At 35.9% G+C, this 24,052-nt stretch overlaps 1 protein-coding gene across 2 annotated transcripts in view; it reads left to right on the forward strand.

The window, feature by feature from the left end:
• LOC118276693 (sex peptide receptor) overlaps window positions 1-24,052 on the forward strand; it is a 320,099-nt gene that overhangs the window by 124,941 nt on the left and 171,106 nt on the right. For both annotated transcript variants that reach the window (XM_050699791.1, XM_035595133.2), the window contains exon 4: window positions 4,129-4,162. The gene's annotated coding sequence lies outside the window, so the exon portion shown is untranslated. The remainder of the gene's footprint in view (window positions 1-4,128; window positions 4,163-24,052) is intronic.

Genomic DNA, 24,052 nt, shown 5'->3' on the forward strand with positions numbered 1-24,052 from the left:
TTTACTTATTTTAATAAAACTCAGTAGACGTACAAATTTCATGTTATTAGAACACTCCGAGAAATATGATATATTTAGCTTGCGTAATAAACAATGTTTTGTTTATAGTAAACAAATGTTTTGTAAACAAAATCGTATAAACATATTATTTGAATTTCGTTCTCTTGTTTCGAGAAGGTATTTAGTAAACACTGGTCTTACCAAAATTGATTTCGGATGTGTATGAGCGGTGGTTTAATAATCATCAGGTATTTTGTGTTCTGGTTAGTCGTATTTCTATAAAAACGATACATATTATGGAGTTTTTAATAGATGTAGGACTAAATGCAGGATACAGTTGGAAGAAGTCATCATTTTCTTGACTACAAAATGACTTTCCCTAGAGAAAAAAAAGAAAGGTGAACCTTCAAAAAAAGTTGGTGGTTGCATACCATTTACACCAATATAAGTCCCAGAAAAAACCTGAAAATACCGGATGATTCTAATGAGCGATAACTTTTAAGGTAACCATAACACACTTAACAAGTAGCGCTCTAACCAAGCAAATAACTTTGCTCGTTGACTGCGAGCTTGCACCTCGCGGGCGACGCGTCGTAAGCACGATAGCAGCTCGGGTTAGTCACAATTCGAAACAACGTCGTACCCCTCGTTAAGTATGTTTTGACCTCTAGACTTGGCAATCGACACCTGCAGTTTACATGCAATGTTCTTAAAATCTTTTAATTCAACTCCAAAGCGCTATATTTCAAAACTTCAGCCATACATTGGAAACTTCGAAACAGGCGAGAACAAGTTCGGTTTCAAAGTAAATGGCTCGTGTAACTTGGACAAAAACATGTTTCGACTTCCAAACATGTTTCGAAAGTCGAAAGTTGCAGCTTCACACGACTTCCTAAACTTCTAAAGTCGTTTATACGTGCATTCTGTTGAAGGAATTTTGAGAATTCTTTTCGGAGTGTTATGAAGTAAAGAATTTTTGAAATTCTATGTAAGAACTGTGAGTTAGGATTTATACCCATTGTAGATATAGCAATGTTATGGTGGCCCGAAGGTTAAAGACGGTGGCCGATTCTCATGCATCAGGGTTCATTCGAAACCTACCAATAGCAAGTACCAATGTGATTCATTCCAAGTTATACGTACTTTCTAAGATTATTTAGACATTTAGACACCACTGACACACGGTGAAGAAAAACATCGTAAAGAAACCTTGGCTTATAATTTCTGTTAGTTTAGAATCGCCAACTCGCATTGAGGAAGTGTGGTGATTAATGCTCAAACCTTTCCGTGCGAGGTTTGAGCAGCCTTCTAATCAACTTAGGTGCATAATAGTACTTTCAAGATTCCCAAATTAAACGGATCAACTGCATAAAATATTAAATCTGTAGTTGTCGACCCTGAAACTGAAACAACTGAAGTTTTCAGTGAAAACCGAACAGTTTGGGAGCTTCGTCAATATTCTATGAACAATACTTCGGTGTATGCTATGTAAGTTGGCTACCTAGCGGGTTTACGGGGGCTCCGGCTCGAGTTAAAGCAGGAGTAGGAACGGTGTGGTTTAATAAGTCCAATGTAATTTAATTTTTATTTTATTTGGAAAACAAACATATATAACAATTAACTAATTACAATCACATAGCCAACACTTAATCCAAAACAGTTTCCACATATTATATACTACACATTCGCGTCAAGAACAATGTTTAAACAGGTATGACAAAAAAAGTTCAGACTATTCGAAAAACCAAAACCTGTTTAGTTTATTCAAATATTCTATGTAGACCCGGGAAACAGATCTTAGATCATAGCTCGGCCTCAACAACACTGTATCTATCTACATACGTATGAACACAGGATATGAAACATCAAACAAACAAATTGAACTGAAATCAATATTTCCACAAAATACTCCACAATTTCCTCCCATCGTTTTCAATATTGTCCTTTAAAAATATCGACAAAACAATAGCTCAGAACCAACAATATATTCACGACCCTTTGTCCAAAAGTCACTGATAGCAATAAACCACAAAATCCCAAAAAAAAAAACAAAACACAGAACCTTTAAAAACATAAATCATTAAAAAATAAACTTAACATTCTTTCTGGCATGGTGTAAAGCTAGCCGCCATTTTGAATCCGCGTTCGAAAAGCCGTTGGGCAAATTTAAAAATAACATTACGATAATCGAATTTGACGAATATGGATTGAAATTACTTTTTGTTATTGCCAAAAGGCTTTTTAGAGTTCCGTAGACAAATGGCAAAAAACGGAAACCTTATAGATACGTTATGTCTGTCGAATTTTGAATAAAAATTATTAAATTTAAAAATTAAGTTACACATACAGTCATGGAAGTGACTAAAAAAATTTTTTTCACCTTACCTATCCGTGATTGGTGTCTATCGATAGGACTTTTAAAAAGATATTAAGGTTCCTGAAACAATTTTTCGTCAAAATCAATTGTTTGAAAGATAGACGCTTCCAAAGTGGAAACAAGAGTGTCGACTCACACTTGGCCGGTTTTCTTAATATCAAATGAAGGCCAAAGGTTGAACAGTGACAATTTAATAAGTGATATTGTTTTAAAGACCACAGAGTATAAAATAACAGTTTGTTAAATTGAAAATGTCTGAAATGTTTTTTGTTATGTAAACAGTAATTGTTATATTAAGATTGATGGAGTGTTGTTTTTACTTTTGGTATTTTAATGGGTTATTTTAAGTAGCTTCTTTTTATAAAACAAAGTCGCTTTTTCTGTCCCTATTTCCCTTTGTATGCTTAAATCTTTAAAATTACGCAACGGATTTTGATGTGGTTTTTTTAATAGATAGAGTGATTCAAGAGGAAGGTTTATATGTATAATACCAGAGATTTAAGGCGCCCGCTTCTCATGCAACAAGTACAAGTACCAATGTAACTTTTTCCAAATTATATGCACTTTCTAAGATTATTTAGACACCAGTGACAAACATTGAAGTAAAACATAGTAAGGAAACCTGGACTTTTAATTTTTAATTATAAGTTTGGAATCCAACTCACATTAAGCATACGTGGTGATTAATGCTCAAAGAATATGTTTTTGGTCGGCGGTGATGATGGTGAAGTACAACTAAAGTTTCTTTAAAACAGTAAACTTAAAATATAAATCGAAGAGCTCTAATTATTTTACTCCGTAATAAACCTGAAATCTCGTTTTGAACTGTCACATCAACAACCACACACACAAATAAAATTAACAATAAGCCACTATTTTATCCTATAACCGAACTCAACCAGATCCACTCAACTGATTCACTTAACTACCTTTAATACTGCGGTAAATACGAAAAAAGGAAAAAGCAGCTGCAAGCGCCATCCAACTTGTAAAGTCATTCGACCGTCTAATGCGACTAAGCGATGAAGCGCTGCAAGGTAGTAGATAGCTGGAGCTTAATCCCGGCGAATCTATGGTAATTTGTTTGGATGTAAAAAGTGCGAAGTTTGCATACTGGTTAATTTTTTTAGTCTGTGACACTGATACGGTCCTGTTTCTGTACTTCTTTTAGTGGATTATTTTGATTAGCATCCTTTATGCTTATGCTGGTGTTCTTTTTAACTTTTTTTTGAGACTGAGTGACACGAAATGATTGTTTATATTTGAGTATTTGAAATAATAATTACCTGTATTTGTTTGAGATTGGCTATGTTTATCTGTACCCTTAGTACGAGATTGCTTTATGTTTAAAGTAATCGAAATGAGAGCGCGTTCGGCGCTCTGATTGGTTGGTTTATTGCCGACCAATCAAGAAGCCGAACGCGCTCTCATTTCGATTACTTTAAACTTAAAGCAAACTCATACTAAGTGTCAATGCGAAATGTGAGGTAGGTACATTCCTCGTTTGTTTAACCCCACTACCATATTCCGGGTTCGTTACTCGGGTCGGATCAGTTTTTATTTTCGTTTATGAATAATTTTCAGTTACAGCATGAAGACAAGTGTGAATTAGAAAAGTTAAATCGAGATTACGCGGGAAATCTTTACTGCGCGTACGAAGTCGCGGGCACAGCTAGTTTATAATATTAGTGTGATTTTTCTCAGATATTGGAAAATATTTTTTATTAAAACTTATTTTCTTTTTATTACAGATCACTTCAGCAGATTTGAAGCTCAAGAAATAAGGTAAGTCAATAAAAAGCGTACGTTACTTATTTCTCAGACAAAATTACATGTCAAAAACAATTTATTAGACTTTTTGTCAAACATTTTTTTTTCAAATCGGTGCCCAACACTAGGATTTTCTCCTCTGTGTGCGTTTACAAACATACAAGTCCCCGAGTCTCCAACAACTCTTAAATTCCTAACCCCCAAAAGGCCGGCAACGCACTCGTAACGCCTGTGATGTCTTGAGCGTCCAAGTGCGACGGCGATTGCTTACCATCAGGTGATCCATCTAGTCCTATACCAGTTTATACCATAAAAAAATACAATTACACATGACACCCATACCCGACACAACAATTTGTGGATCACACAAAGAGTTTGCTTCTTGTCGGAATCGAGCTCTCCACACGTTGCGCGGCAGCCGGTTGCCCAACCACCGCACTAACCGTCCAGTCAAATTAATTAATCTCTTGTCAAACAACGTGACATAAATGTCGTTTTTATTACGAAACTACCCTTATATTTCATACTAAAGAGCTTTTTGTAGTCTCCCATAAACTTCGCAAAAACAAACACATTAACACCCTTTTTGAACAAACGAAGTGAAGCCTGTCTCAGACCGACCAGTATAACTTGAACTCTCATTTTAAATCAAGTCTAATTCCATTACAGTCAAGTTATATTGGTTTTTACCTTATGTAACACATAAGTAATGTAATATGAACAAGTCCTACCTAAGTACCAAAGTTCTTTAAGTAGGTAGGATGTGTAGAATATGGTAATTAAATATGTACTTTAAGCTCATTCTGATAGAGTTAAATTTAGTTTGAAGTGATGGCTTATGTATTTTCGTTTACTTTTCAGTTTGACGGGAAATAATATCACGCTTTATTTTGCAAAGAGACAGGCAGAAATATGCTTGTTCAATGTAACACTCAGTTTTCACCAATTTTTTACGAGATCCCTAGCAACAATAACTATAAACTATAGACCTCCTATACATAATATTATACAATATGGATATCACTTATATGACTTAAATAAAATTACAAGTAGTACTCGTCCACAGAAGCATGATGTGTACAAATAAATATTTCAATGAAAACCGAAAATTAAATAAACATTTTTAGAGAGCACTGCTACCCCTTTTTTGGGATAGGAAAATTATCCAATGAATTCTCCAGTCTTAGGTGAGGCGTCATATTATGAGGGAGTGTTAGACTCTTACTGACTAAAAACCACCCTGTTCCTACTCCTTACATGTAGTTCTTTCGGTCGGCTTTTACAACACACGCAAAGAAGTATAATTTAATTCCAAATGTTTTATTAGATTATAATCTAAACAACCTAATTGGCTGTCAGCGAAATATTTTTCTTAAAATCTTATTAAAATTAGTTTACTTAATAGACCTTAAATACAGAAGGTTTTATAATTTTATTAATATACCTAAATATTATATAAACTGAGTAGTGATTTTGGTCTACACAACATAAAAACTGTTTTAAGAATAATTAGCGAAATACTAAGAAGTTTAATAGTTAAATATTTACTAATTAGATGATTAAAATAAATGTCAGAAACATTATTTTTTATCAAAGACTTTTTTATTAAAAACAAGAAATAGCTTCATAGAATTTGTACGAGTCGTAGATAGGTAGGTACCGAAATAGATTTATAAAATACCGTACCTAAAACATTCTAAAATTTGGGTCAGGAATTTATTTTAATTTAAGAAATATTTTAGATCTCGATACTTCAATTATTTATTTATTATTTCGTTCAAAATTTGATTTTGCTTGAAATAAGTTAAATTTTTGCCTAAATTGGTGATGGCCTCCATAATATCAAACAAGATACTTTGGAGCAGTCAGACGGACGGACGGACGGACGGACGGACAACCAATCAGTACCCTTATATTAGTATGAGTTTGCTTTACGTTCAAAGTTATCGAAACGAGAGCGCGTTTCGCAATCTGATTGGTTGGTTATTCGAACCGGCCAATCAGAGCTCCGAACGCGCTCTTGTTTCGATCTCGTTAAATGTATACTCGTACTAAAGCCCCAGGTATAGCTTTCCTGTACCAGATTTTACCATTATGAATTCCATGTATATTCGGATAGATAACGAATGTGTGTCTCATAGATGATTCTATTGTCATACATCACGCACAATTCTAGACTCCGTATTTGTACCGAGAAATTTTCAAAGGACCTGTATTTTTTTAGACACGCGGTAATGAATTAAGCCAAACTCAAATAAATTATTTTATTTATTTATTTATTTACAAATTTGCATATATAACATTACAGCTTACGCCAATACGTTATACAGCCAAAAGAATAGTTTAAAGTTAAGACACAATAAAAAAATAAAAAAAAATAAAAGGAACTGGGCGGCCAGTGTCGTTTGTAATTATTATACGAACCATTTGACGCCAACGAACTTTTTACCCCTGCCTAATTTGCCCCGACCTGTGAATCGACACTAAAACTCTTGCTCAGCAGTTTCATTTGCGACTACACAACCAACAAGGTAGTCTGTATATATTTCTTGGAATAAATTTAGGTAAACCGTCTAAAGTTTGTGATTCGATGAAACATGTCTGCCATATTTACTTAAGTCCTAAATACTCTAACAGAACTAGGTCTTTAGATCCAAATTTAGTATTTACACAAGTCTAGAATTACACGAGATGAAACTGAAATGTTAATTATTCAGTATATTAGTTTTAATATAAGTTTCTACAAATGCTTAACAGTTAGTGAGAATTGTGAAAATGATTGAAACGTAGTTACTGTGGAGTTTATTACTCGTTCTTCTTCACAGAAATCTCTACTTTGAATTAACCAGCTTTTTTATATCGAGAAATATTTCTAATTTTGAATGTTTAAAAACAGAAACAAAAATCGTCATCATTTTCATCAGAGCGTTCACTACGGTGCTAAAGAATGGCAAGCAAGAATAAAAATATTTTAAGAATAACTACACAACCTCAATCATAGTACGCAATATAAAGCCAAACTCATCATTTTCTGCCTCGTTGGTCGAGTGGTCGCAAGTGCGACTGCCGAACAAGGGGTCTCGGGTTCGATTCCCGGGTCGTGCAAAGTATTACTAGGCTTTTTTCGGATTTTCGAAAATTTCTCGGTGGTAGCACGGAGTCTGGAATTGTGTCCAGGATATGGCAATAGGCTCACCCCTTATTACGTGGGACTTATAACACAAATGGTGAAAAGTGGGTGTACATTGTATAGCGGCATTACGTGCCGTAATGTGCACCTCTGCCTACCCCTTCGGGGATAAAAGGCGTGACGTTGTGTGTGTGTGTGTCATTATCATTTAAAAGAGGTTAAATCTGTCGTCGGTCGCTATATGAGATACAATACAAAACACATTGTGTCTCGCGTAGGTCTGCGTTCCAACATACCAGGGGTTAATTCATTCAATATCCACGCAATACTACATGCATTCCTACGAATGCAATGGGCGCTAGTGTCAATCAATGTCGATCGATTGGAATTGGATTCAAGAGATCAGATTCAAATCAGACATAAAAACTTACATGAACAAATACTATTATAGTATTTATTCATGTAAGTTTTTATGTCTGAGTAACTCATCAAATAATACTCATCGTAATACGAGATTAGCCAAAACAATTGAAGAACATAATGCTACCAATGTCACGCCTTTTTATTCTTAAAGGGGTAGGCAGAGATACACATTACGGCACGTAATGCCGCTATACAATGTACACCCAATTTTCACCATTTGTGTTATAAGTCCCATGTAATAATAGGGGGTGAGCCTATTGCCATATACTGGACACAATTCCAGACTCCGTGGAGAAATTTTCTATACTACTTTGCCGGACCCGGGAATCGAACCCGAGATCTCTTATCCGGCAATCACATTTGCGACTACTCGACCATCAAGGCACTCGTTAAAGAGCATCCCACCCAAAACATAAATGTGAAAGGCTGCCAAGTTCGATAATATTGGAATGCTTCGCCTATAAAAGAAGTGAGATCTAAATAAGTACCAAGTTCCATACACAGACCTCAGTTAAAAATGATATAACAAGTTGGCAAGTTTTCACACACTTTGTTATAAACCTACTAAACGCAATGAGTCAAGTATATAATTTTCTATTAAAACTTGCCAAGTTATATCATTTTTAACTGAGGTCTGTGTATGGAACTTGGTACTTATTTAGATCTCACTTCTTTTATAGGCGAAGCATTCCAATATTATCGAACTTGGCAGCCTTTCACATTTATGTTTTGGGTGGGATTTCATTTATTTTTGTAAGGTTTATTTTCTTTTTTTCTTATTTTACTTTACTTTGACTAAATACAAACCTTCGTAACGAATTTTAGGTCGGTACGACCATTGGAAGATATAGATAATTTTTTTGTTTTAGTTCCTTAGGGGTATGAATTTACACCTTCATTATTTTTAAAACCGACTCACACTTGGCCATTTTCAGATTTTTTCCTTTACCTTGACCTAAAGACCTACCTCCATGCCAAATTTCAAGTCAATACGACCATTGGAAGTGGTCTAGGTTTTTGATGAGTGAGTGAGTGAGTGAGTGAGTCAGTCAGTCAGTGAGTGTATAGTAAAAATAGCGATTTTCTGACGTCAATATCTCAAGACCTACAATAGGTACATTAATGAAATTTTGTATTTTAGATAAGTAAGTAGATCTCGACAGATACTAGAAATTTCATATGCGTAGATAAAATAGATTTTGAGTTATAGGTGGGTCGAACTTGGCCCGAAATGGTTCGTGTAATATAACCCACGGCCGGTGTGTCGGTTTTTTGCTCGAACTTGGCGGACACACTGCCGTGTGTCTAGATAATGCTATACTATTTGCCCAATCAAACAACAGGAGTACAGTTTCAAAATGGAACCGTTGGCAACTTGAATTTCATTCCAATTTTGGCATAGAACAGGCGCACGGAATCGGTCATAAATCATGGGCTTCTGTTTCCAAGGAACTCGAGCCTTCACGGTATGTTTCGTAACTTTGTTTCAAATATTTTGAAGTACTTTTAAAGCATGGTTTTCGAGTGAAGGGGTGTATTCAATTTCCGGATCGAGGAAAGCGTTATTGCGTTTTTATGTTGTTGAAACTGTCGGTGTGGGATCTTGAATTTTGAATTTTGTATGCTGTATGGCAATAATAGGCATGATGACAGGGTATGCAAATTAAACATTTACTTAGTCCGTTAGTTATGTAATGAAAAATGTTAAACACGTATTTTTTATTTTGTCATATATGATAATAATACTTGTATAAAGAATCAAAGTTTAAGAATGGGAGAAAATACGTCATTTCTACGCATAAAACGTACCTAAAAATGACGTGACGCGATATTCCAAATCGATATATTTTCGAAAGTATTTGTTTCCGTAAGAAAATATAAAATACGTGTCTAATATTTTAAAATAATCTACAAGACGGACTAGTCATCTACCCTATTAATATGAATGTGGTCTTAAATACACACAAAAACTGACTATAATGCTGTACCTCAGTCTACCTCTTTAAAATAAGAGGCGCAATCTTACATAATATCATGTAGCACATCTGTAGAATGGTCCCAGGACCCGCACAGGTATTCTGGCTCTGTTCCAAAGTCACACGATAAAATAAAATGTAATTTTATACCCACACAAATATTTATAAAATCGTGGGTAAATCACCCGGAACGGTTCTACCAGAATGTCTGTAAAGATATCTGGGTTTTTGGAGTATTCGTAGAAGGTTAAGTTATGTTTAGCTGGTATTTCCTTATGTGTGACTTCGTTGAATTTCTTTGTTAAATAATAGTTTTTTTTTTAGTTTTTTCGAGTTTCCTCGAAAAAGTCTATTAAACTCGGAAAAACCATAGTAAATATCCAGTTTTTAGTTCTAATGATGTTAGTGTTAGAGATTTTATTAATGAAAGGAGTAGAGGTGGGTACAAATTAGAACCTTAGGTGGTTTATATTTATAGAATTATCAGTTGTTGAAAAACTTGAGAGTCAATTTATGAGACCACTTTTGACTCCGAAATATATCTTTTATTTTTGACTGGGAAATATCATCCAATGACTTCTCCCGCCTAGGATGACGCGAGAGTTAATGTACGGTTACTAACTAAAAACCACTGCACCTTGCTTAGAAAATAAGAGCTCACACTTCTGCAATATAAAAATAATTATGATCTTAAAATAAAATACATGATTTGAATCATTGTAAATATTCTCATTATTCATAATTCACATTTAAATCGATATTATCTGAATCCCTAGTCACACATCGATTAGAAATATTCATAATTTTGTACAGTTATTATTTGTGTATTTTCAGACCCCTAGAGTAAATATGCATAGATCTGAAATAGATAATGTCCAACGCTTATTTAGGGTTAAATTTTGAAGATAATTAATGTATTTGTTTATGATTCATTTTCAGACTCTTTTGAGAGGACTAGGTATGCAGTTTAAGAACTTTAGTATTTTTTATGAAATTCTATGAAATACGACCAGACTGATCATCTGATGGTAAGTCATCACCCATGGACATTCTAAACATCAGAATGGAAAAATCAGGTATCATCATTGTATAATTGCGTGTTTTCGGATTTCTAGAAACATATTTGTTAGAAATTTAATTAGAAAATAGCAAAAATATAAGTACGTATATACCAAAGAACCATTTTGACCAATAACTTTATTATCATTAAAACAACACTTTCCCTTTGCGACTAAACATGCAAAAAACAACTGCCAATCACGAAATTCCAACTTGTCATACTCACACGTGTAACTTAGGAAACTCCCCCACTCCCACCCCCCTATTCAAGTAAGATAGGAAACAAATATGAAGTTATATTACTCATTATTTAGTAATCAATCAAACTGTAACACACGCAGGAAGTTATTACATTAGAACCTCGTGTAACACTGTAACATGTTACAATGTAACCATTTATCAAGATTTACATACAACTTGTTTTATTTTAAAGTAAGTCTGTACGAGTAAAACAATTTGTTTTAATTATTTCAAGCATTTACTGTTACATAAGTAGATTATTTTAGTAATTAAGTTTAAAGTTTCTTAAGATTTTCAGAATATTGTGTATGGTTTCCTAATTTAATATTTAGTACAGCGAGATGTTATAATATTTATAGTTCAAGTCAATGTCTCCGGGGGTCACCCGGGTCTGGTAATCTATAACACAGGTTCAACTTTAACAGACACCAGTCTCATAACTGCGATTCGTTCCAATACTACTTAGTGATGTTTATAGCGAAAGCCGATAATATAAGTCCTATTAAATATACGATCTGTAGAGAGGCATGCTTCGGCACGAATGGGCCGGCTCAACCGGAGTGATACCATGGCCTCACAGAAACCGACGTGAAACAACGCTTGCATTGGGTTTCGTCGTGTGAATAATTTTACTGGAGGCCCAATTACCCAGTCAATCAGTCATAATAATCCCAAACAATCTTCAATAAAATTATCTAACTTCCAAAAAGCCGGCAGCGCACTTGTAACGCCTACGGTATTTAAGGGGGACAAATTATCCATGGCGGCACCGATTGGTTACCATCAGGTGATCAGGTAACTTTTACGGGTGAACAAATTACATGTTCCTATAACGACAACCCCTTCAAAATAAGAGGACATCTGCCAATTCCTTTTAGAAACCACCGATTCACTAACAGACCTTAAAAGTATAATTTCAAGAACATTACCTCATTGAATAGCTGTTAACACTAAACTAATCAAGGCGTCTAATGTCTAAGTATGCACAGAAAAGCACATCAACCTACTCTTATCCATCAATTGAACTTTCCACCTTATAACCCTTGTAATAGGGTCGAAAACTGCCAAACAATATTGAAATTTTCAGGTAATTTGACGTGCTGTCATCTCTATAACGCGAAAGTTTGTTCCTTAAGTTTCAAGTACTAACAAAACTTAATCATTTCGTCTTGTACACATTTACCTATACAAAACCAGTTTACCTTGGTCTCGCTTTATATGGTCTTGCGGGAAATTCAAAGGTCAGGTTATACTGGTTTTGTATAGCTTGATATTATAACCATGTGTGCGAAGTTATGTATGTAATTTTGCGACGGAATTAATATTGAACGTGGTACTTATCGAATTCTGAAACTTTTGTTCGTCGAACAAACTATTTCTTGCACGTAGGTGTTACCTAGTTATTAATTTTAGATCATGTAAGGTACTTAGGGAATTGATTTTGATTAGTTTAACATATATTTCGTCAGCCATTTTCCTTCTTAGAGCGGTAAGTGGTACATATATTTATGTAATTTGAAATCAATAATCGATTTCACTAGTACGAGTTTGTTTTATGTTTAACGAGATTGAAACGTTACCGCTTATCGTCCTATGATTGGTTGGTTAATTGGAACCGGTCAGTCAGATTGTCGAATGCGGTTACGTTTGAAGGTAAACCAAACTCTAAAAATACTAGGCCCTCAGTTGTCATAAGAATTTATTTTTTTTAACGTTGCCCCGCTCTAGAATTTTCCTAAGACAGGTCATAGTCGACTCCTGTTGCAAATTTCATCTCGATTTCTTCAGCTGTTTTGATGTAAAAGTTTAACAAACATACAAACTTTCGCATTATAATATTGGTAGTATCATGTCATAAGCATTAACTTGTTTCTTCTACTGAAACAACAGGACAAAAGTTCAATGACCCATTCAACAAATATATCACCTATCTCAATACACACAACTACCCCCAACAAATCACCATTTTTATCTCCATAAAGACACCGATTTGTCTTCTGTAAAGGCTGCAAATTGACCTACACTCACCAGCATAACAAGACCCCTGAACATCAACAAAGACTTAGTACCCAGCGGTCATATTATACTGGTTACTCTACTATAAAGACGGCACATTGAGATATACCCACCAGTATAACAAGAGCTCTGGTTGTATATAAAATCTACGTGTAGTAAGGTCAGGTTAGATTGGATGTTTACAGTGATTTGCAGGCTGGAGACTGGTCAACACAATGTAAGTCTGAGTTATTTGTCTTGGAGAATAGAGAATATAAAGATACTTATTGTGGACATTAAACGGTCAAATACGAGGTCGTTATGATATTATTACGACTATTCCATTCTTGTGGTGTAGACAGAACGGTACAGGGTTTGATGAAAAGGATAGAAGTGTTTTTAAGGCTTTCAAGTTTTAAATATATCAATCTGACGTTTTTAATCAATACTTAGGTATCCATCTATTTAGTATCTACCAAAATAAAAGGACACAGCAATATTACGTATACTAGACTTATATCTTTCATGAACTACCTTCACAAAACAAACAAAAGGTGACAGGTAAATAATCGAAGACCCTTGTAACGATACCTAAGAGTTCATACACATGAGTGTAGCAGCGTGTCCGCGCGCGCCTCAAAGAACCATCAGACCGGTCAGCGGTACCTATGCCGTAAGGCGTTGACGTTCAAAAGTCGTCGGTCAAATTAGAAACAAGGAAGATCGGCGGCTGACTGTGTGTGTGCTCTCTCGAAAGTTGAAATGTCAATGGCTGCCCTCGCCGCGTCCACGGATGGCGCCGTACACGCATCGGTACTTGCCGTAGTTACAATTACCTCTGCTGTTAGCAACACACCGCTGTGTGTAAGAGCACTGTAACTCAAGTGAACAATGAACATAAAAAACAACTAAAACTTTCAACAACCTATAAACCGTTGAGCACCTTCAGCTAATAACTGTTTTCGATGAGAAACTTACAACGAGACGAAAACCAGTTATTTTTCATAGCTCTAACAAATGACGTATCCGTTATCCAACGTTTTACTGCGTTTTAACTATAACAACTTAGTTTTACTGTAAAATAGCAAGCAGTAACTGTTTTATGAAGATTATGAAGTTGTCGTGAAAATTATGGGGTATTATGGAAATGTACTGTATTAGCAAGGTTTCTGAACGTTGACTCTGTCTCCGACTCTCTCTCTCTCTCTCTCTTTCCCTCTCTTCCGTAACATGTCTTAAAGTCAGATATTTCTTACTACCCCTACACTTCCCGCAATTGACATAAGAGTAGAGAGAGTTGAACGTTTGAATAATTTAAACAGGGATATGTGTATAAGTGTGGGAGAGCCATGCTTCGGCACGAATGGGCCGGCTCGAACAGAGTGACACGGCCTCACAAAAAGTGATACGACGGCCTCAAGGAAAACCGACGTGAAACAACGCTTGTGTTTCGTTGTGTGAATGAGTTTACCGGGGAAATCGGGAATTTCACAAAAACCCATGAATTCCTAACCCCCAAAAGGCCGGCAACGCACGCCTCTGGTGTTTCGGGTGCCCATGGGCGGCGACAAATACTTACCAGGTGATACGTCTGCTCAAATGCCGGCTTATAACATAAAACAGGTTGAAATCTACAGTCTACAAGACCAAAGTGACCGCCCAATATACACTTCACTATGTTTTCAGTCCCGACACGAATATCTCAAGTTTACAGTGTGATAACACTGAATAGGCTGTAACAATGAAGCTGAAACGCTGACTGAATTTCAGTCTCTTTGATAGAACATCAAATATTTATTTAGTTTTCAAGATGTTCTTAGTTTTATCGAGTTATTTGCATTTTGAGTAACTCGTTAGTCAAGTGATGATGATTGTGAGTGCTGATCATAAGATAGACACTAGATTCGAAACTTGGGCAAATAATTTTATGATGTTCAAAAAGAATTTTATGCGTTAGGGGAAAATCCTCGTATTTTTTTTTGTATTTATTATGGTATGGGTTTATTACCAGACGGATACCCTGATGAAAGAACCTGAAAAAAAACGATAGTTTCCACTTCCATCGGTAAGTTTAATGCAGGAGACAGAATGACTTAAAACTAAAGGCACTAAAGAGACTGCACAATTGGGAAAAGCCCAGAAAAATAACTGGGTTCTATGTATGAGCTGTTATACTTGCTTCCAATAATAGATATGGCAAAAACGCCTAAACGCACGGAAATGTGTTCTAGATTCCACAAGGTCCGTATAATAAACTACACCTGATGAAACAATTAAATTATCTAACATAGTGTTACGTTCAAATTGCCAGAGACCACACTCCCAGCATATGAGATGGGCGGACTGCTCGTGTTGCAACTCCGCTATCGAACATTGGTACCATGGAGATTTAGGATTTGCCAAAATTGTCTGTATTAACCCACGTCTAGAATATTCAGATTCCAGACTGAGTAATTTCCGAAAAACCAAAGGTTATTTATACCAACTCTGATATTATACACCAAAACCTCTTGCTCATTTACTGCACCCAACTACATATTATTATAATCCTACAAAAAATCTTATTACAAAACTTCATAAGAAAACAGTTTTATTTACGTATTTTTTAAACACGTTGAAACATTTACCGAGATCTTCGGTAAAAATAACCACGTTTTTACGACTCCGTATACTATTTTAATAAACCCGCTTTGTATATTTTTCTTATGTTAATAAGAATGTTATTCTAAACATTAGTTTCGTATCTAAATATACAAAAATAGTTTTGACATGACTCCGGAACGAACCTTGGGCTTATGAGCTGTCGATGAGGTAATTTATTAATAAAATTGCTCGTACGGTTAGCTTAAAAGGTTAGAGTAAAAAAATATACCTACATTTTTCGTGGTCTATTTTTGATTGAAATTGATCAGCTTCTAGTTTTAAAATTTAGGCGTTCATTTTGGTTTTTTTTTTTGTTACATAATCTCTTGATTTTAGTATGGAAAATGATATTAATAAATCGTTAATTATATACGTCATAAGCAACCATAAAACAAAGTACAATTTTATTATCAATCACCATTGAAAATTAAAAAAGTAGATACTTATTTCATCCAAACCACCTATTTTGCCCGAAATCCGAAATGGTGTCTTTGAGAAGACCTTTTTTTTTTTTTTTTTTTGTTGACGCGGGGAAACCTTCAAAAGGCGCCTAGCTTTTTGGGGAAAAAACTAGGGAGTGTGGGATTTTTACCGCACTAAAACCTCCTCGGTGGCCACCATCTGCACCTAAAGGAGGCACCGGGCCCTCTTAGTAGACCAACCCCGGAGCCCCCGTGGTGCAACGCCCGTAAGGCACTTCTCTATGGAGACCTATTTGTCATCCTTATCCCTCTCTGTGCAATATAGTGCACGGCGACACGTGACCACTGTGCCGCCGTCTTCCTTGAGGTCATTGAGTGGGCGCCTAGATTCCCCACTCTATGCGCCCATGACCCCAAAGGTTTACCTGTACCAATATCGTAGGCAAGGTATCGACATGTTAGGTGCCGCGGCGGTTGCCACCTCGACGCCTTCTACGGGTGGGATCCCTCTCACGATCCCGCTCGGCCGCCTCCTTTTGGGACATTACAGTCTCACAAAAGGAGGCCACCTCTCTCCAGTTTTCTGCCTCTGTCAGCATAGCTGTAATTACTGCTGGCAGAGACAGGTCTCGCCCGATCCTGGCAACTAGGACCCGCCGCTCAGATTCCCATGCTGTGCACTCCTCAAGCGTGTGCTGTGCCGTATCAAAGTTACATCCGCAATGATGGCAATTTGCCGTGGCCTCTCGCCCAATCTTGTTCAGGTACTCACCGAAACAACCATGTCCGGTGAGCACCTGAGTGAGCCTGAAGGAGACGCGCTCCTCTCTCTTCAGCCAGGCTTCGAAGTGCGGCAGAATGGCTTCGACAACGCGCTTGCGTGAGTACTCCGGCTGTTCTAGCCGCTCACGCCACCGCTGGAGCGCGTGTCGCCTTTCCCGCCGCCTCAGCCTGACGAACACCGTTTCTGGCACCCTTCCGCCGTTTTGGCGGATAGTGCGAATTTGGTCATAGACCTTCGCATCCATATCCGCCAGGATATCCAACGGCGGAAAGCGAGCCAGTAGAGTTGCCGCCTCAAAGGACACCGTTCTTTGAGAAGACCTGCAACAATCGCCGCCGCCCATGGATACCCGAAATACCAGAGGCGTTTCAGGTGCGTTTTCGGCCATTTAGGGGTTAAGAATTTAAGGGTTGTTGGGAAATCAGGGCATGCGAAGATTGGGGAGGGAGGTAATTGGGTCTCTGTTAACCTTAATCACACAACGTAATATAACGCAAGCACTGTTTGACTTCGGTTTTCTGAGAGGCTGTGGTATCACTCAGGTCGAGCTGATCTATTAATGCTGAAGCCCTCCCACACTTAGCTCAAATTCACTTTAACTCATACTATAAAATTCACAATCTGTAAAACTTTTTGCTAACTGTACTCGATATAGCAAACAGTTTTAAGTATCCCATCTCATTGGTAAATGGTGATCGTTTGATGTACCGACATACTAACCTAACGTCGATACATCAAGGTTGTTCAAAATTAAACCATTTTTCACAACGTTTCAATGCGAGATTAAAAGTGTTAAAGTATAAATCTCTTCAGTAGTGAATACAATTTATAGATAGATAGAGACAGCCACTCAGTGAGATAAAGTCTTAATTTTGTATAGAATGAGTTACTAACTCAAATGATTGAATAGAAATGATTCACAAGACCATTTTTTTTATTTGAGGGGGGAAAATCATCCATTGACTTCTCTCACCTTGGGCGAGGCGAGAGAGAGTGTCAGACTCTTACTGACTAAAAACCACCCCGTTCCTACTCCTGTTTTTCGAACAAGAGGCCCGGTAAACCCGCTAGGTAGTCCGCAGCTCTGGATATTCACAAGACCATAGTCATACATAGTTGTTATTTCCGTAAAGTATTTAGGAGGAAATCTTATTCATTAAGATATTATGTATTATGTTACTTGTGAAATAGAGGTGAAAGTTATTTTTTAACGCAACCCACTCTATGATTTTGTTAGCATCGTGGGTGTATTTAAAATACCTAAATAATTTCATCGCACCAAAACCCTGTAGAGATGTGCTATGTAGCTATGCTACGAAGATGTTATAGCGAAGCTGTGAAACTATGTGACCGTTTCCACTGATATTAAGCTATGTGCGAGGTAAATGCGCAGCTTGAGTGTGCGATATCGATAGTAGGGAATCCATCCATAGCACATCTATATCATTCCCATACAAAACACACATCTTAGTTGAACTCGTTTCTACCAATGAATAATAATATGATTGGTGGAAGCCAAACGCATCCACAGTAACGTAGCATATCGCATCTCTGGTGGAAAAGCTAAAACCTTAAAGTTTACCTTAAAATTAACCTGCAAATCAAGCAACAGCATTTGCAATAAAATGGCACCTCAAAAAAAGCACAATAAACAAAAAAAAAACATGGCCGCCACCCGCCAGCCATTCTTAATAACGCTGCCCACAAACTTGGATTATCGGCCACAAGCTGACACGTAACTTAATAACTTAATTACGCCCAGCAATGTTCCGTTATTACTTTTATTCTGCCCTCTATTGAGTTGAGCTTGTAATGAAATAGGTATGGGGGCTTATGTGTTGGAAGTGTCGGGAGCATGTGTGTTGTAGTGTGGTAGGTGTTACCTGGTGATTGAATAAGTTTTTTGAAGGAGTTTTGTTTGTGTTGTTTGGTGTAGGTATGGATTAAAGACTAAATAAAAAATTATGATTATTATCTCAATTTGACTACCCGAAGGTTGACGAATAAGACACCTGCTTCTCACACACGCACTCTCATGTGTTGGGTTCGAAACCTACCAACAGCAAGTACCAATGTGACTTTTTCCGAGTTATGTGTACTTTCTAAGCATATTTTGACATCATGAGGAAACCTGAGCGTATAATTTCTAGTTACAAGTTTGAAATTTCTAACCCGTCTGTCTGTCTGCCTGTCGGCCTATCTATTTGTTCCGGCTAATCTCTGAAATAGCTGAACCGAATTTGATGGTAGCTGTTATACTAAGTAGTAACTTAGGCTACTTTTTTCTGTACTTAACGCGAGCAAAGCCACAAGCATCAGCTAGTATTTTTTTATAAATTGTTTAGTCGTTTATTATGGCTTACAGAAATCTAATCACTAATTGTGAAATCAACCCTAAGTAACAATACATGATTATTAATTCGACCAGAAAATTCTTTAAAAGATTTTAAACGCAATCTGCTCGAGTAATTGCAAGAACGGTCTCCGTAGCGGTCTACAGAGACTGTTTTGCAAAAAAACTTGTTATACGAGAAAAAAAGAGATACGTATGACATCCACGTAAGCCCTCCATCCCTTGGGAGGGATGAATGATGATGACAAGGAGACTAACCTATTACGATCCTTGTAAACACATCAAACTACACAAAACCAGTTTATCTTGAACTCGCTTTGTATAAACATTCTGTATACTTGTAGGTCAGCTTATAATGGTTGTGCATAACTTGATGTGTAGCGATGTATACCACATGGGAAATAAAATATAAGGACAAAATAATTGGGCAATCACAATCAATTCTCTCTTGATGAGGGTACAACTAAATTTCATTTATTATCGGCTAAATAAAGTAGATTGGTATGTATGTGTGCGCATTTTGGCCGTATTTATTTCGAAGGGAGAATGTGGATTGTGAAATGAATAATTATGGGATACCATCTTGTATTTTAATTAGATAATTTGCCCAAAGTAAAAAAAAGCACCAAACATCTGTTTTAAAGAGTAGATATGGGTGCTTTTTCACCAGAGATGTGCTATGTTATGTTGTTGTGGATGCGTTTGACTTCCACCAGTCATAATTATTGGTAGCTTTTTTTCTGAACTTGTATGTTTGTAAACGCACCCACAACACAGGACAAACTCTTATTTTTTTTATGAAACAAGCCGGTAATCGAGCAGACGTATTACCTGATAACAACGCACTTAAAACACCAGAGGCATTACAAGTGCGTTGCCGGCTTTTGGGAGTTAGGGAGTTATTAAGGGGTTGTTGTTCGGGGATTGGGAAGATTAGGAGGGGGTTTGGGCCTCCGGTAACCTCACTCACACAACGAAACTCAACGCAAGCGTTGTTTCACGTCGGTGTTTTGTGAGGCCGTAGTATCACTCCGGTCGAGCCGGAGCTTAATGTGGGGCAATGATTAAAAAAAAATAAGAATTCGTCAATAATATATTAAAAATAATTTTCCCTAACAAATAAGTTGAATGCATTCACGCTATATTCAAGTAGTCGGTCCGGCTGAACGAAACTGAATGAATATGCATTTGCATCCAAATAATAAAAGTTGATCCCTTTCAAATGCTAACACCCGCTGAATGTGCCTCTCATTTCTGAAAGTTGCATTATTAATATTGTAATTAATGTGAAAATGTTAATCCTTACATAAATTTTATTCAAACCACATACATATTTAAATATTTACCGACTTCATAAAAAAAGAGGTTCTCAGTTTGACCTGTATGTATGTTTGTTTGTGCGCGATTGTCTCGCGTTTGGTTGAACCGATTTAGATGCGGTTTTTAGCATAGTATTTTTCAGACTTAGGAGAAGGTTTTAGGTATATTACCCGGCTTTAATGAAGGTTCACACTTTAACTTAAAAATGGGGTTCCTTTTTTAACTGACTTCAAAAAAAGGAGGAGGTTCTCAATTCGACCGTATTTTTTAATTTTTTTTTATGTATGTTAATCGATATCTCCGGCAGTTATAGACCGATTTGAGAAATTCTTTTTGTGTTTGAAAGAGTACGATGTCAGTGTGGTCCCATATAATTTTTTTTAAAGACTGACCATAAATGTGGAAGATAATCCAGGGAACTCCTCAAAAATGAACAGAATGTGCTCTGCGTTTGAGTTTAAGTGATGTATACGCTTATCTTTATCAGGTTAATATACATTTGAAAATAATGTAATTATGCGTCAATATGGATAGATATTAATATTATTCATTTAAACGACGCTGTCTCATGTGAGCAGCGCGTTTAATAGGTCGACCCATACTCAAATAAGTTATTCACTAAAAATCAAGAAATAAAATACAATTTTAATAAAAAAAACCGACTTCAAAAAATTAATATTCCAAAACAAATTAATATGCACTAAAAAGTAAAAGAAATAATTGCGTATTTTTCAACAACTTAATAGATCAACTAACTTTACTAACTCATCACACACATTATAATGTAAGTAGGTACAATTATTGTTATTTTTGGAGTCGGTGTCAGCCTAGGAAACGCCAACAACTAGCACGGCACGGGCACGGCACGGGCGGAGTGGTGGTTGAGTACCTACTTACAACTGGTGTAAAACTGTAATGTTTTGTTGTGATAATAGGTAAATAACAAACCTATCTTAGTTGGCTGACACCGACTCCAGAAATAACAATAATTATAATTATAATTATAAAATAACAATATAAGAAAATAATAATACATAAATTGCAGTAAAATTATAACTGTTAACACAGATTATTTTTACTATTATTCAACAAACCTTACCTCAACCCGGAGATTGAATCTGAAACCAACCAGTCATATTATCATAATAAGTAAACAATACACCTATGAGGCAGATCATTAAAATTAATTCACCTCATATTCTTAACTACCTCATGAACAAAATATACATAACATAAAAGATTTTCACAATTTTATCACAAAAGGAATTCTGTAATTCAGGGAATTTGTACAGTTGCCATGGTTACCTGAAAATTTCATTATACGCCTGAAAATCTGTAAGTGCAATTCATTAAACAGGTTTTGTTGATACATTTATTAACGTATATTTATGATCAATATTTTTCGAGGGTAGGCTGGGCAGGTATTATAATAGGCTAGTTGGCTACTAGTCAAATTATTCGATACTTTTTTCGGAATGTTAAAAACGATGTATGAAATAGTGCGCTATGATGTCATCAATTTTTTCGTCATATAGCTGCACGATGTATTGAAAATTATGAATGACACTGTGATTATTTTTGAATATTTTATCTTATTGCAAAGTTAAAATAATTTATTTTGACTGAGGAAACTATCCAATAACACTTTAATTTTATTTTATAAAATACACATAATAAACTTTTTTGAAATATTGGATTGCTTTATGTGAAAATAGTTTTTACCTTTTCCATCATTCTTTCTTTCAAAAATCAGTAGACTAAAACCATCACAAGCTAAACGAATCTGTCTTTCAAATTCCGAATATCGAACAGGCCGAAAAATAACCGTGTTGCCTTGCCCAACGGTCAAATAACGTTCTATTTTTAAAAGATCCAATGTAAACAGCCAGTGCGTTCGTTGATTAAATTTTAAATTAAACTTTATTATAGTGAGGGGAAAGTTCATTTGCTTCCCGTCAAACGGAGTACTTTGAAAATGGAAGATGGCGGACCTATAGATTATTGGAAAATTCTTGAATAACATTTTTTTTTTTACTTTTTCTCTGCACATTACACGGTTAAATTGTCAGGGAATGGAATGTTGGAGTCAGAACGTTAGTTTTATTCTGGTTTTAAAAGTGGGAGTGGATTTTTCTGATTAAATTTTTTAGTTCTTTTATTTGTTTTAATTTCGAGTGCTTAATGCTCAAGCGTGGTATGGGTTTTGAGTTTTTAGTTCCTAGTAGGATTTAATATGGTGTTTAGTTGTTTGATTTTACAAAATTACAATGTTTTGACAGTTTCAACTGGACGAATAACAATAATCCGTTTGTAACTGTTAATAAAAATGTTCCGGTAACAGATAAACAATACAGGGTTTTAAGGAACGCTTCCAATAGCTTCAAATAGGGAATAAAGGGGATAAAAAATGAGTTTTATTAAAAAAATATAGTGTTGCATGTTGCATTAATAACATGAAAAAAAAGATTAAAAATATAAAAACAAAATATATTTGTAACTTAAAAAAAATAACACTCACAGTTTTATTCATTTCAGTTTACTCTCTCATGGAATTAAAAGCTTTTATTTAAATAAGTTAATACATAAAGCACTTACAACTTTACTTAGCTTACAACAAGTTTCTCGCGACTTGACATTTACAAATCAAATCAAATAAATTCACTTTAGTTATTTCTGCGTTAGAGACTAAAGTGTAAAGTGTGAGAGAGCCATGCTTCGCCACGAATGGGCCGGCTCGACCGGAGTGATACCACGACCTCACAGAAAACCGACGTGAAACAACGCTTGCGTTGTATTTCGTTATGCGAGTGGGGTTACAGAAGGCCCAATTACCCCCTTCCCAATACCCGATTCCGTGACAACCTTCACATTCCCCCAAAAGATTGGCAGCACATTTTTAACGCTTCTGGTGTTTCGGGTGTCCATTGGCGACGGCGATTGCTTACCATCAGGTGATCCGTCTAGTCGTTTACAAGGTTATGCCACAAAACAATGTCTTCGATAAAATTGTTTTTTTTTTTCTTCTCAAGAATAGAGATGGAGCACAGCCCTATAACACGTAGAATGAATAATTATTCCATAAAGGTCCCATTCTTATTCCAAGTTTAATAAAAGAAAAATAAATTTGTCATTTACCGTTTTCCCAATTGTTGGCCCAAAGGCCGTAAAATATACCGCGGAATTATTACCCGGTGAGGTAAAATAAAATCGAGAAAAATATTGAAATAACGACGAATAAATTACTTCTTGTCCTTTGGGGGTAAAAAAGGATATTTTTTGTGTAAAAATCTTTTTTTTTATAGCCTTTCTTTGTCCATTGTTTTAAGGTTTAATTTTGATTGGCATGTAATGTCTAGTAAAATGGAATGAAAGAATAATATTTGAATGGATTCGGTGTTTATTATGGCAGTTGAGAAGTCTCGTGGTAGATATTTATTTTAATCATTTTAGATATTCGTAGTTTATGGGACTTTATTTTTAAAGTGAAAGTTTTCCTCTCTGGTTAAAGGTAAGCGTCCACAGACCCGCATCATACGCATTCCGTATGACGTCATCAGCAC

The sequence above is a fragment of the Spodoptera frugiperda genome, chromosome 17 (assembly GCF_023101765.2).
Source record: "Spodoptera frugiperda isolate SF20-4 chromosome 17, AGI-APGP_CSIRO_Sfru_2.0, whole genome shotgun sequence".
In the NCBI taxonomy this organism is placed as follows: Eukaryota; Metazoa; Arthropoda; class Insecta; order Lepidoptera; family Noctuidae; genus Spodoptera; species Spodoptera frugiperda.